The sequence below is a fragment of the Hyperoodon ampullatus genome (genome assembly GCF_949752795.1).
Source record: "Hyperoodon ampullatus genome assembly, chromosome: 1".
NCBI classification, from domain to species: Eukaryota; Metazoa; Chordata; class Mammalia; order Artiodactyla; family Ziphiidae; genus Hyperoodon; species Hyperoodon ampullatus.
In genome coordinates, this window is record NC_136914.1 from 94,626,696 (window position 1) to 94,639,123 (window position 12,428).

Here is a 12,428-nt window from a genome sequence, read left to right on the forward strand (position 1 = left end):
GGTGCGCAGGCTTCTCATTTTGGTGGCTTCTCTTGTTGCAGAGCGTGGGCTCTAGGCACACGGGCTCAGTAGTTGTGGCTCGTGGCCTCTAGAGCGCAGGCTCAGTAGTTGCGGCACATGGGCTTAGTTGTTCTGTGGCATGTGGGATCTTCCTGGACCAGGTCTTGAACCCGTGTCCCCTGCATTGGCAGGTGTATTCTTAACCACTGTGCCACCAGGGAAGCCCTCCATACCTGATTAAAAACAATCCCAAGTACATTTCTCAACACACCAGCCTAACAGCACCCCTCCTCAGAGACCTGAATTTCAGCTCCAGGGGGCTTCTCCTCTTAGTTTCTAAGTCTTAATAATTTCAACTTCTTTCCTTTGTTTCCCTGGTCCTAAGGCAGTGGTAGCTTCCTGCTACATCCATGACACTGAGTGCTCCTTTTACCTTTTCAATAAAGACTCTTTATATCTTCTTCATATTAATTTTTCTCTGTCAAAATAACCATTGTTTTCTGCCTCTTGACTAGACCCTGATGAATACACAATTTTATGGTTAATCCTGGCACTTGGGTTTGCATCAGTGCTTAATAATTTATCAATAGCTCATGAGATATTGCCAAGGTAGAAGGGGTGGTGTGTGGAATAAACTCAGCCAGTAAAAATTCTGGGAACTCAAAGAGATTCAGATCAATTTATGAGGTGTCATTCTCGAGAAAATAATGCTAAATTCCTCCTACCTGCCAATTCCTCATCTTAGGCAGAAATGCTATTCTACATCTTCACATTTTATTAGATCAATACTGGAGACATATCCAAGTATTTGTTGTCAATAAAGGTCATGATACATTTCTAATCTTATGAAAATCAAGGTTTCAAAAACTTATGTCATTGTCAATTTGGGCCATTATAACAAAGTACCATAAGCTGGGTGGCTTATCAACAAACATTTATCTCTCATAGTTCTGTAGGCTGGGAGTCTGAGATCAGTGCCAGCATGGTCGGGTTCTAGTGAGAACCCTCTTCTGGGTTGCAGACAGCTGGTTTCTCCTTGTATACTCATATGAAGGAAAGAGAGTAAGCTAGCTGTTAGCCTCTTCTTATAATCCCATCATGAGGGCTCTACCCTCCTGACCTAATTACCTCTCAAAGGTCCCACCTCATAATACCATCACATTGGGAGTTAGGATTTAACATACGAATTTTGGGGAGACATAAACATTCAGTCCACAACAACATGTATAATAGAGAACAAGATCTTACCCTGTGAGAGGACATCCTTATCTTCTAGTATGCAAGAATGACTCAGGTATGCCAGCTATTACTGTGATGGTGGGTAGTGAGAAGTACTCTGGTAGATGGCAAAGTACCTGGGTTCTAATCCAGCTATACTACTTCATACTAACTTGGTGACCTTGGGAAAAGCATTGACTTCTCTGAGCCTCAGTTTCCTTATCTGTCAAATGGGATTATTAATATTACTTATTCCATGTACCTTACAGGCTTACTCAATTCACTAAGTATTTATAGATCACCTATAGGTAGGTATTCCAAGATATACAAAGAGAAGTAAAACATGGTCCCTGACTTCAAGGAATTTATACTCCAGTATTTTTCTATGCATTCAATAGTTATGGAGCACCTCCTTCCAGGCACTGTGCCAGGAGTTAAGAATACAGAGATATCTAAAATATGGCTCTCTCACTCAAGGGGCTCATAATCTGATAGAGAGTTAAAACAAGGCCACAGATAACTAGAACAAGTGGTAGAATGTGCAGTTAAATTTGAAAGAAATCAGCGTGGCAGTTAATGAAACACAAGGCATACATGTAGTTGAGAGAGTCAGAAGAGGCTTTGTAGGTCTAGTGCTATTTGAACTGACAGTGAACAAAAACCTGAAAGAAGGAAAGATGCAGGGAATGATCAGAAGAGTAAGCCTAGTTAGTTGTCAATAAGAGTCTGGAGTGGAGTGGAATTAGTAGAAATCAGACGGAAGAAATGAGTATAAGTGATACGAGATGAACAACGCTTAGAAATTCAGTGCTGATAATTATAATAGTAACTGAGTTACTGGTAAGGATACAACGGTGAACAGGTGGGCACAGCCTCTGTTTTCAGTGAGCTTTAGATTAGTTGGGAGTAGGAAAAAAATTTTTTTAATTTCCCTAATATGGTCTCTGTTTTTAAATATAGTATAGAAATAGGATATTGGAGGTTCAATAAGATCAAAAGGTCAGGGGAGGGCTTCCCTGGTGGCGCAGTGGTTGAGAGTCTGCCTGCCGATGCAGGGGAAACGGGTTCGTGCCCCGGTCTGGGAGGATCCCACATGCCGCGGAGCGGCTGGGCCCATGAGCCATGGCCGCTGAGCCTGCGCGTCCGGAGCCTGTGCTCCGCAACGGGAGAGGCCACAACAGTGAGAGGCCCACATACCGCAAAAAAAAAAAAAAAAAAAAAAAAGGTCAGGAGACAATTGTCACTGCAGAGATGGTTTGTTAAATTCACAGATCCCAAGAGGAGGGGGCATGCCATGCCACACCACAGGGGACCACAAGGGGAGCACTAGGGTCTGTCAGGAGGCAGAGGGGGAGGGGGAAATCATGGGCAAGGGTCTTTACTGTGGTTTCCACCAGAAGGAAAGGGAAAGAAAAAGCAAGGTAGGGTAAGCAGGCTTAGGATTGGCTAGCTTGATTAATTTCAGCAGGCTCTGGGGCTAGGGGCTGTCCCTGTATTTCTGCTACATGGCTCTGCGGTGATTATGACAAGCGGCGCAGAGTATGAGAACCTGATAAAGAAGGTGATGTGGGTGTGACCCTTCCAGGGTCAGCAAGCCCGCAGATGTCAAACCAACAGAGTACAGAAAATAAAACACATGGTTAATATTGATACAATCTCCTTAAAAGTATGGGAGGGAGTTTATTTAGTTTTGTGTCCCTAACACCCACCACGATCCTTTGTACATAATATGGAGAGACTCAGTAAAGGTTTGTTGAGTGACAGGTAAATACATCCTCTCTTTGACTCTTAAACTTTGCTGGAGTCGGACAACTCTCATATACGATTGTGTGTCATCTCAGTGGTGGTCACTCTCTCAGGGAGGCCCTCAGACTAAGGGAGGCATCCCTGAGGTGGACACTGCAACTCATGGCCCCAGTCCCCCTTCAGTGAAGGAGGGCTGACAGCAGACAGCCTTCTGAGTCTGCCTTTGGGAGATTGTGAACAAAAATTAGATAAGTGATCCTTTCAAAAATTAAAGATACTATTAAAACAAAAAATGAAAAATGAATAAGACTGGTTACTTCTTTTATGGCAAAACTACTTTGTATCATAATTAGTGTTCTTTCAATTTCAAGAGACAGAAATCTAACTCAAACTTGCTTAAGAAAAAAAATGGAGGGGGAAAGGTGAGGAGAGGGATAATTGGGAGATTGGGATTGACATATACACACTAGAATATATAAAATAGATAATTAATAAGGACCTACTGTATAGCACAGGGAACTCTATTCAATACTCTGTAACAACCTATATGGAAAAAAGATCTAAAAAAGAGCAGATATATGTGTATGTATAACTGATTCACTTTGCTGTACAGCAGAAACTAACACAACATTGTAAATCAACTATACTCCAATAAAATGTTTTTTTAAATAGAATTTACTGATAATATGACTGGAAAACTGTCTTCTGGCATGGCTGGATCTACGGGGTCAAATGATATCATCAGAATTCTCTCCATCTTCATTTGTTTCTCACATCTATTTATCTCTATTCATGACCTCATCTTTTTTTTTTTAAACTCCAAATAGCTTCTCTGTGTTTGGGGACAATGGCCTCAAGCAGCTCCAGCTTACTTTATACTTACAGCTCTCGATTCTGTAAGGAGAGAAACCATCTTTTTTCCCCTAGATTCCCTATGTAAAATTTCAGAGAGGAAACTGATGGACCTTTATATCAGTCAGTATCCAGTCTGGAGATAAAAACCACATTGGTTATTGGATCAGGGAACAGGTACAAAACAGCAGTTATTTACTTTAGATTAAGGATGACTGAACAATAAAAGACTAAGGACCAAAGGAGCCCCCTCTCCACCCAGGATGAGATTCAGGCCCCTTTGAAGAGGGCAGAACTAACACAAGGGCCAGAAGCTTGCTGCTGGCCAAGAAACTTGTCACAGGGCACCAGCCAGGGCCAAGCTATAGAAGCAGCTTGCCCTTGAGAGAGGGTGTGGACAGGCTGCAGCTGATCTGTACAAGAGTCAATTGTTGCCAGAGGGGATAGGTGGCTGCTGTTGAAGAGAGCATGGCCTGAGGGCACAACTAGAATTCTCCTGTGCACTTGCTAGGCTCCCATCCTAAATAGTAGTAATGATGGAGGACCAGAAGCCGGAAGGGAAGTATCTTCCTGCTGCTATTGCCGTGCAGGTCACTCTATTGCCTTCTATTGATGAAGTTTAGTATTCCATTAGCAGGTAAAGGGCTCAAATTTAAGATCAAAAAGCAAGGCAAAGAAGGGTGGATTTGGAGAGACAATAGGTTAGGCACCATCCTACTTGGATCACCACACAGCCCCGAACCAACCAGGTTCATGTCATAGATTCCCCTGTGACCAGCAGGCCAGGGTCATGTGCTCATACCTGTGCTGTGACCAACCAAGTGGTAGGAGGAGCAGCCCCACCACTACGCATGGAGTGGCTTCTCCATAGAACAGGTGGATTCTTCAACCAGAAGAAAGGAGAGTGCTAGGCAAATAAAAACAGTAGCTATCCTTTGTATGTTGTATATTGGTCAACGTCTGGTTTTATTTGGATTTGTTCATACAGGAAAGGAAAAATTAAAGCCTTTCTTTAAGAATGATAACTGCATTTTAATTCATTCAAGAGATGTTTATTAAGCACCTACTATAAGAGGAGCTCATCCTCACTAGTCCTGGACCGCTGACATCGTTGTGGACACAGGCTGAATTAAAAGGTCTAAAAATGAAAAGGCAGTTGGAAAAAAGGCTGAGACAAGAAAATGGTACCTTTATTTACAGGTTAAATGTCCTAAGAGATGTATCTACACCTTTGTAGCAAAGTTTTAAAATACTACTCATGGGGGCTTCCCTGGTGGCGCAGTGGTTGAGAGTCTGCCTGCCGATGCAGGGGACACGGGTTCGTGCCCCAGTCCGGGAGGATCCCACATGCCGCGGAGCGGCTGGGCCCGTGAGCCATGGCCTCTGAGCCTGCGCGTCCAGAGCCTGTGCTCCACAACGGGAGAGGCAACAACAGTGAGAGGCCCGCGTACCACAAAAAAAAAAAAAAAAAAAAAAAAAATACTACTCATGGTCAAATGAGAACAAGGCAGTATGACCGCATGGTTGAGAGCACAGATTGTAGAGCAGGATGCAGGAACTCAAATCCAGTCTCACTACAATGTGACATGGGGCAGGGAAGTGGTAACTTGTATGAAAGTTTTCTCACATACAAAATTTGAATAACAATAATACCCACCTCCTAGGATTGCTGGGAAGATTAAAAAGCTAACATCTGTAAAGCTCTTAGAATAACTCTTGTCACATAGTAAGTAAGTATTATATGACCATTAGCACTTATTATGAATTTGCCATTATTAGCTGGATATCAAGTAATGTGACTTTCTCTCCATTAACTAATTTGAAATGCTTTTATCTTCAAAATAAGAAAAGAAAAAATTTTTTTGTTTAGAAGTATCTAACTGCTATGTATATTTTAGCACCCACAGAAGAGGCCATTCTATAAAAATAATTTTATTCTTTTCACTACCTTCTGTCTCTTTATGAACATAAATCATGTGTCCCATGGAACCAAGTAAAAGCAAACAAAAACTGGTTCTTCGTGTTATTCTACAGCATATGAAAGAAAATACAAACCTTTCCTTTATCATCTCTCTTTAAATGTTTATAAAATTGTATGAAAAGACAAACTTTTCCCTGAAAATGGATTTGTGTATATATCTTGTCAAAAGAACATTTGTTCACAGAGTACTTTTAGAACTTCTTTTTTGTTTTTAAAAGGAAACTGCCTCTGAGTATTTCGAGCGAGAAATGTACTCCTTCTCTGGCTGAGTCAGAGAAACCCTTTCCTAATGAGGACTCTGGCACTGACTGTGAACCACTGAAGCCTTCCAACAGTGACACATTCTGCAACATTAGTGATAAACTGAAGTCTCAGATACTGAGTCTCTCAGCAAGGCCTCGTCGGTGAATGTTAAGATGTCAGGGAAGAATGGGCATGAAAAGAAGGAACTGCATTCCTTCTCCTCTCAGGGATAGGGCTGTGCTCTCTAATAACTCTTACAACAGTCAGAGTTATGGGACTATATTGAGTATCCATATCTGGAAGAAAACGAATAGAAACAAGAGAAAACACCTTACAAAGTACATCCATTTGGAATCTATCCTAAATCATCAAAGTGTACACACACACACACACACACACACACACACACACACACACACTCATGCTTAGTCTGTTTGGGCAGCCATAACAATACTATAGACTGAGTAGTGGCTTAAACAACAGAATTTATTTCTCATTGTTCTGGAGGCTGGGAAGTTTAAGTTCAAGGTGCAAACAGATTCAGTTTCTGGTGAGGGCCTGCTTCCTGCTTCTTTTCCCTGTGTCCTCCTCATGGAAGGGGCAAGGGAGCTCTCTGGGGTCTCTTTCATAAGGGCACTAATCCCATTCATGAGGGCTCCACCCTCTTGACCTAATCACCTCCCAAAGGCCTCACCTCCTAATACCATCACACTAGGGGTTAGAGTTTCAACATGTGAATTTGAGGGGGCATAAATATTCAGCCCATTGCACACACTCACGTACACACACACACACACACACACACACACACATACACACAATGTCCCTAAACTAGAATTACCAAGGAATACCTTGATTAAAGAACAAATATTTGCTGGATTAAGTAAAATATGATATGGTACAGTAATAGAATTTTTTGTGTATGAAAAAGGTTAAATGTTTTGATACCAACACGATCCTGATTCCTGCAATAAAAGTTTAACAGATACAACATAGAACTGGTGTTTTTCAATCTGGTATAGAATCACACATAAAAAGTTATCAAGTTCACGATCTATGAATGAAGATTTACAAAACATTTTACTACTGAAGATATTCTTACCAAAGGTAGAAGCTATAAATGTGGGACAGAGGTGCATCATCTTCCTCGTCAAGCTTTGAGGAGGGCTACCACGCTTCCACAGAATACTCTGTTTCCTAAGAGGAAAAATGGGGACAATCATATCTATCTCTTAGCTTTGCTGGAAGATTAAACAACACGTATTGCAAAGGCCAACACACAGAGTCTGGCAATGATTCCTGCTGACAAATAGTATTTTCCCTCCTCTCCTGGAGGCCACTCCAGGACTTACTCACATGAGGGTGGACACAACCAAAATATTTTGCTGAAGCAAGAGGGATGTGGGGTGTGAGTCTGAAAGAAGACACAGAGTTGGGGCCCAGCCTGTATTTATAGTGTTTACCACTACTTCCTCAGGCACGCTGAGAAGAACAGAACTTTGGTCAACATATTCCCAACTAGTCCAAATGTGTAATTCCTGAAGACCAATGAGCTGCCTTAGCCTTGAGCTCTGTGGAGACCTACCCTCCTTTAATTTGTGAATGTGCAAAAGGAAGAATCATATTACCATTTGAACCCTGTGATCTTGTTACTTATGAACAGGTAGGACATTTGCTCCCCAATTTCTTCAGCAAGTAAATCATTCTGTGGTTGCAAGAGAATGTAAAATTTTTAAAGACTGTGTTGGAAAGTGATTAAAGCAAGTTTCCAAAACTGAAAATTAAAAGAAAAAGAGTTCCTTGGTCTCTGAAAAAGAATAGTAAGAATAAAATAGATCTGGACTGCTTATAGACTTAGAAATTATAGTCCACTCTTGTAGTTGTGGGTCTTTTAGAATCCAGGCTTCAGTTCCTCAGTTAACACAAAAGTTCATTAATCTATGAGTCTTATAAGCAAGGAAATCTTCTGAGTAATTGGCCTCCCTGTACACCAGCTGGGCTATATCTACATACACATGAGCTTCATTACTTTACCCAGGATTGTGGACTATCAGGGCCTCATTAGTGAATCAATGGATTTTTAAAAATTCTTTCCTGGTTGGAAATATATTTAGGGAATTTTGGAGTTTTAAAAATAAGTGTTTCCCAAAATATGCCATTTTGTTATCGTTTTCCCCTCATCTCATTGACAATTCTATAGCATTTCAGAAAATAAATTTAGAGACTAGAATAATCTTTGGCTATGAGAAAAGAATGTTTTAATATCTCTATTAAGTATCTTAATGAACACTTTTGGGAGGGTCTATTTGTTTTTTTCTATTACCTCTTCTGTTGATGTTTCCAAAGGGTTAGTACTATACTCCTCTTTTTTTTTTTTTTTTTTTTTTTTGTGGTATGCGGGCCTCCCACCGCTGTGGTCTCTCCCGTTGCAGAGCACAGGCTCCAGACACACAGGCTCAGCAGCCATGGCTCACGGGCCCAGCCGCTCCGCAGCATGTGGGATCCTCCCGGACCAGAGCTCGAACCCGTGTCCCCTGCACCGGCAGGCGGACCCTCAACCACTGCGCCACCAGGGAAGCCCTATACTCCTCTTAAATGACAAAGAAATTAGGGTCTCTAAAGATCTTCCTTATTTCCACTTTTAATGAAATGTTATTTGCATTTCTTTTAAGGTTGACTCTTTTGATTCTTTATAATATAGATAATGCTTTGATAGATCGTTCTTATAGAATTATTTAAAACCTTAAAAAAGACATTTATTATCATTTTAACACGATTTTCCCCTGTCAACCAAATTGATACTTTAAGAATATTCAAACCAACTGGCGAATCATTTCCAAACACACTTAGTTGAGAGCAAACATTTCATTTTGGAGCTGAAAGCTCACTCTGTCAGTTCCTGAGCCTCTAATTTCAGTGTTACTTGAGACCACACTGGAATACACAGCCACTCTTTTCTTTTTCTTTTTTATTAGTTATCTATTTTATACATATTACTGTATATATGTCAATCCCAGTCTCCCAATTCATCACACCACCACCACCCACCCCGCTTTCCCTGCTTGGCGTCCATACATTTGTTCTCTAGATCTGTGTCTCTATTTCTGCCCTGCAAACCCGTTCATCTGTACCATTTTTCTAGATTCCACATATATGAGTTAATATACGATATTTGTTTTTCTCTTTCTGACTTACTTCACTCTGTATGACAGTCTCTAGGTCCATCCACGTCTCTACAGACGACCCATTTTCGTTCCTTTCTATGGCTAATATCCCACTGTATATATGTACCACATCTTCTTTATCCATTCGTCTGTTGATGGGCATTTAGGTTGCTTCCATGACCTGGCTCTTGTAAATAGTGCTGCAATGAACATTGGGGTGCACGTGTGTTTTTGAATTATGGTTTTCTCTGGGTATATGCCCAGGAGTGGGATTGCTGGGTCATATGGTAATTCTATTTTTAGTTTTTTAAGGAGCCTCCATACTGCTCTCCATAGTGGCTGTATCAATTTACATTCTCACCAACAGTGCAAGAGGGTTCCCTTTTCTCCACACCCGCTCCAGCATTTGTTGTTTGTAGATTTTCTGATGAAGCCCATTCTGACCGGTGTGAGGTGATACCTCATTGTAGTTTTGATTTGCATTTCTCTAATAATTAGTGATGTTGAGCAGCTTTTCATGTGCTTTTGGCAATCTGTATGTCTTCTTTGGAAAAACGTCTATTTAGGCCTTCTGCCCATTTTTGGATTGGGTTGTTTGTTTTTTTAATATTGAGCTGCATGAGCTGTTTATATATTTTGGAGATTAATCCTTTGTCCGTTGATTTGTTTGCAAATATTTTCTCCCATTCTGAGGGTTGTCTTTTCGTCTTGTTTGTAGTTTCCTTTGCTGTGCAAAAGCTTTGAAGTTTCATTAGGTCCCATTTGTTTATTTTTGTTTTTATTTCCATTACTCTAGGAGGTGGGTCAAAAAAGATCTTGCTGTGATTTATGTCAAAGAGTGTTCTTCTTATGTTTCCTCTAAGAGTTTTGTAGTGTCCGGTCTTACGTTTAGGTCTTTAATCCATTTTGAGTTTATTTCCGTGTATGGTGTTAGGGAGTGTTCTAATTTCATTCTTTTACATATAGCTGTCCAGTTTTCCCAGCACCACTTATTGAAGAGACTGTCTTTCCTCCATTGTATATCCTTGCCTCCTTTGTCATAGATTAGTTGACCATAGGTGCATGGGTTTATCTCGGCACAGCCACTCTTTTCTTAAGAACGTCCAGAGAAAGTTTTAGCATTTATTTCCTTCAGAAGTGTATTTGAGTCTCACAGCTAAAGTCCATGTGTTCATGGAAACAAGAGCAAATGCATATTGATACAGGATAAGTGATTGGTAAGACTAATGTTGGAGCCCAAGACAGGCTACCCCAAAATGTGCCTCAATGACATATTGATTATTTTGAATTAAAGTTACTTGAGAAACAGCCAGTGGGAAAAAATGATGTTAAAAAACCAACTCTGACCCTTTTCTTTCCCCCTGAAAGCAGGAAATAAATCTCTCATGTGAAGTTACTTTCCCTATACCAGGAGGATAGAAAGCATCCTTATCACTGTTAGGGAATTCAAGGTTAAGAAAGCTGTATAGAAAAACCCTATTACTTCTCCATTAGTCGCCACCCCAAGCAAAACCTCTTTGTTTTGTTAAATTTGTTAAAACAAAAATTTTGTTAAATCTTCACAAATAATTGTTTCTTTATCTAAAAATGATATGTATATAGCCTGCTTCAGCCACTTCAGGAGTCCCATTTCTATGAGACCTCCATGTGTACGAATTAAATAGGTTTTTTTTTCTCCTGTTAATCTGTCTTGCGTCAATTTAATTAATAGACCAGCCAAAAGAATTCAAGAGAGGTAAAGGGAAATTTTCCCCCTCCCCAGCACTAACAGCTATCTGCTCCAGCTGTGAAGATATTTCACTGCAAAATCAACTTTGCAAAAAAAAAAAAAAATTTAAGTCATTAGAAGACTATTTGATTCTTATTTGTTCTTTTAGTAAATTGTTACAAATAAATTGAGTGAATAAATGAATGCAAGAATGCCTGTGATGTGCTAGGTACTGTGTATCACGTACCCTGGTTGTATAGCAAGTGGGAAAAACATGGGTTCCTGCCCTCATGAAACTTACAGTCTAGGAGGGGAGAAAAACATAAAACAAAGAATCACATAAATATCTAATCAAATATTTATGACAGTATTGCTGATGAGTTGTTCTGATTGTCATAGCAGTCTTTTTATCCTCCATAGGAAAATAATTTTTTAAGCGAAAGCTGAAAATAATTCTCTGAAAACCTACCTCCCGTGATGTGAACCCATTTACTCATTGTCTGGGTGAAAGTGGAAAGTAGTTGGGTCATATTGACTCCACCTTCCTCCTTTCACATCCAATTAGATGCCACAGCTTATTGATTTTATCATCCAAATACATCTTATATTCATTCCTTCTTCTCCATTTTCCATACCCAAAAGCAGAGTACCAGTTCTCTGGTCCTCTTACCCAAATTATTTTAATAGATTCCCAGAATCACAAACAGAATAGGAGATATTAAAGTAGGAAAAGAGCCTAGAGATCATTCTTCAGATAAGGAAACAGGCTCAGAACGGCAAATGTCTCTCCCAGGACCCCACGATTCAGCCTAGTCACACATGCCATTAACGTTTCTCAGGAGAGCCATGGACGACATTTTTGGCTGCCTGCTTGCAGTCATTCCCAGCCCTTCTTCCTTGCTAGAAAATCTGTCTTCCCATGATAGGAACCAAAAATGACAAATTCTGGCTTTCCTAGGGATGGCCATGTGACCCAGTCATGGCCACCAAGATGTAAAAGAAAGTCTGTTGGCTGGTTTCTGAGAAAGAGTTTGCTTCTGACAAAAAGAGAAATCAAGGACAGCAACAACCCCTCCTCTTTCTTCCTGTCTTTGGAGCTGAACAACAGTGGCCTGAGGATAAAAAGCCAACCTCTGAGGACAGAAGATCAGAAAATGGCAAGCACCTGGGACCCTCACCTATGAGTCCTGAGCTAAATTTGGGACTGCCTACTTGCAGACCTCTTATTATGAGAGATCGTTTAACATCTTTCCTATTTACAACTTGATGTCATGTATTCTGTTACTTGCAGCTGAGTATACCTTGGATGGACTCCTGCTTTGTTTATTTATTTTCCATCTACCCCACTAAGCTCCAGAAGAGCAAGGAATGGACCTATTTTTTTCATTGCCATTTCCCAGTCCTAGAGCAGAGCCTGGCACAAAAATCAGCCCTTGAATAATATTTGTCAAATGAATGAATGCCCCCAAATCTTCATTGGTTCTCTACTTCCTTAGAATAAAATCCAAAGGATTAC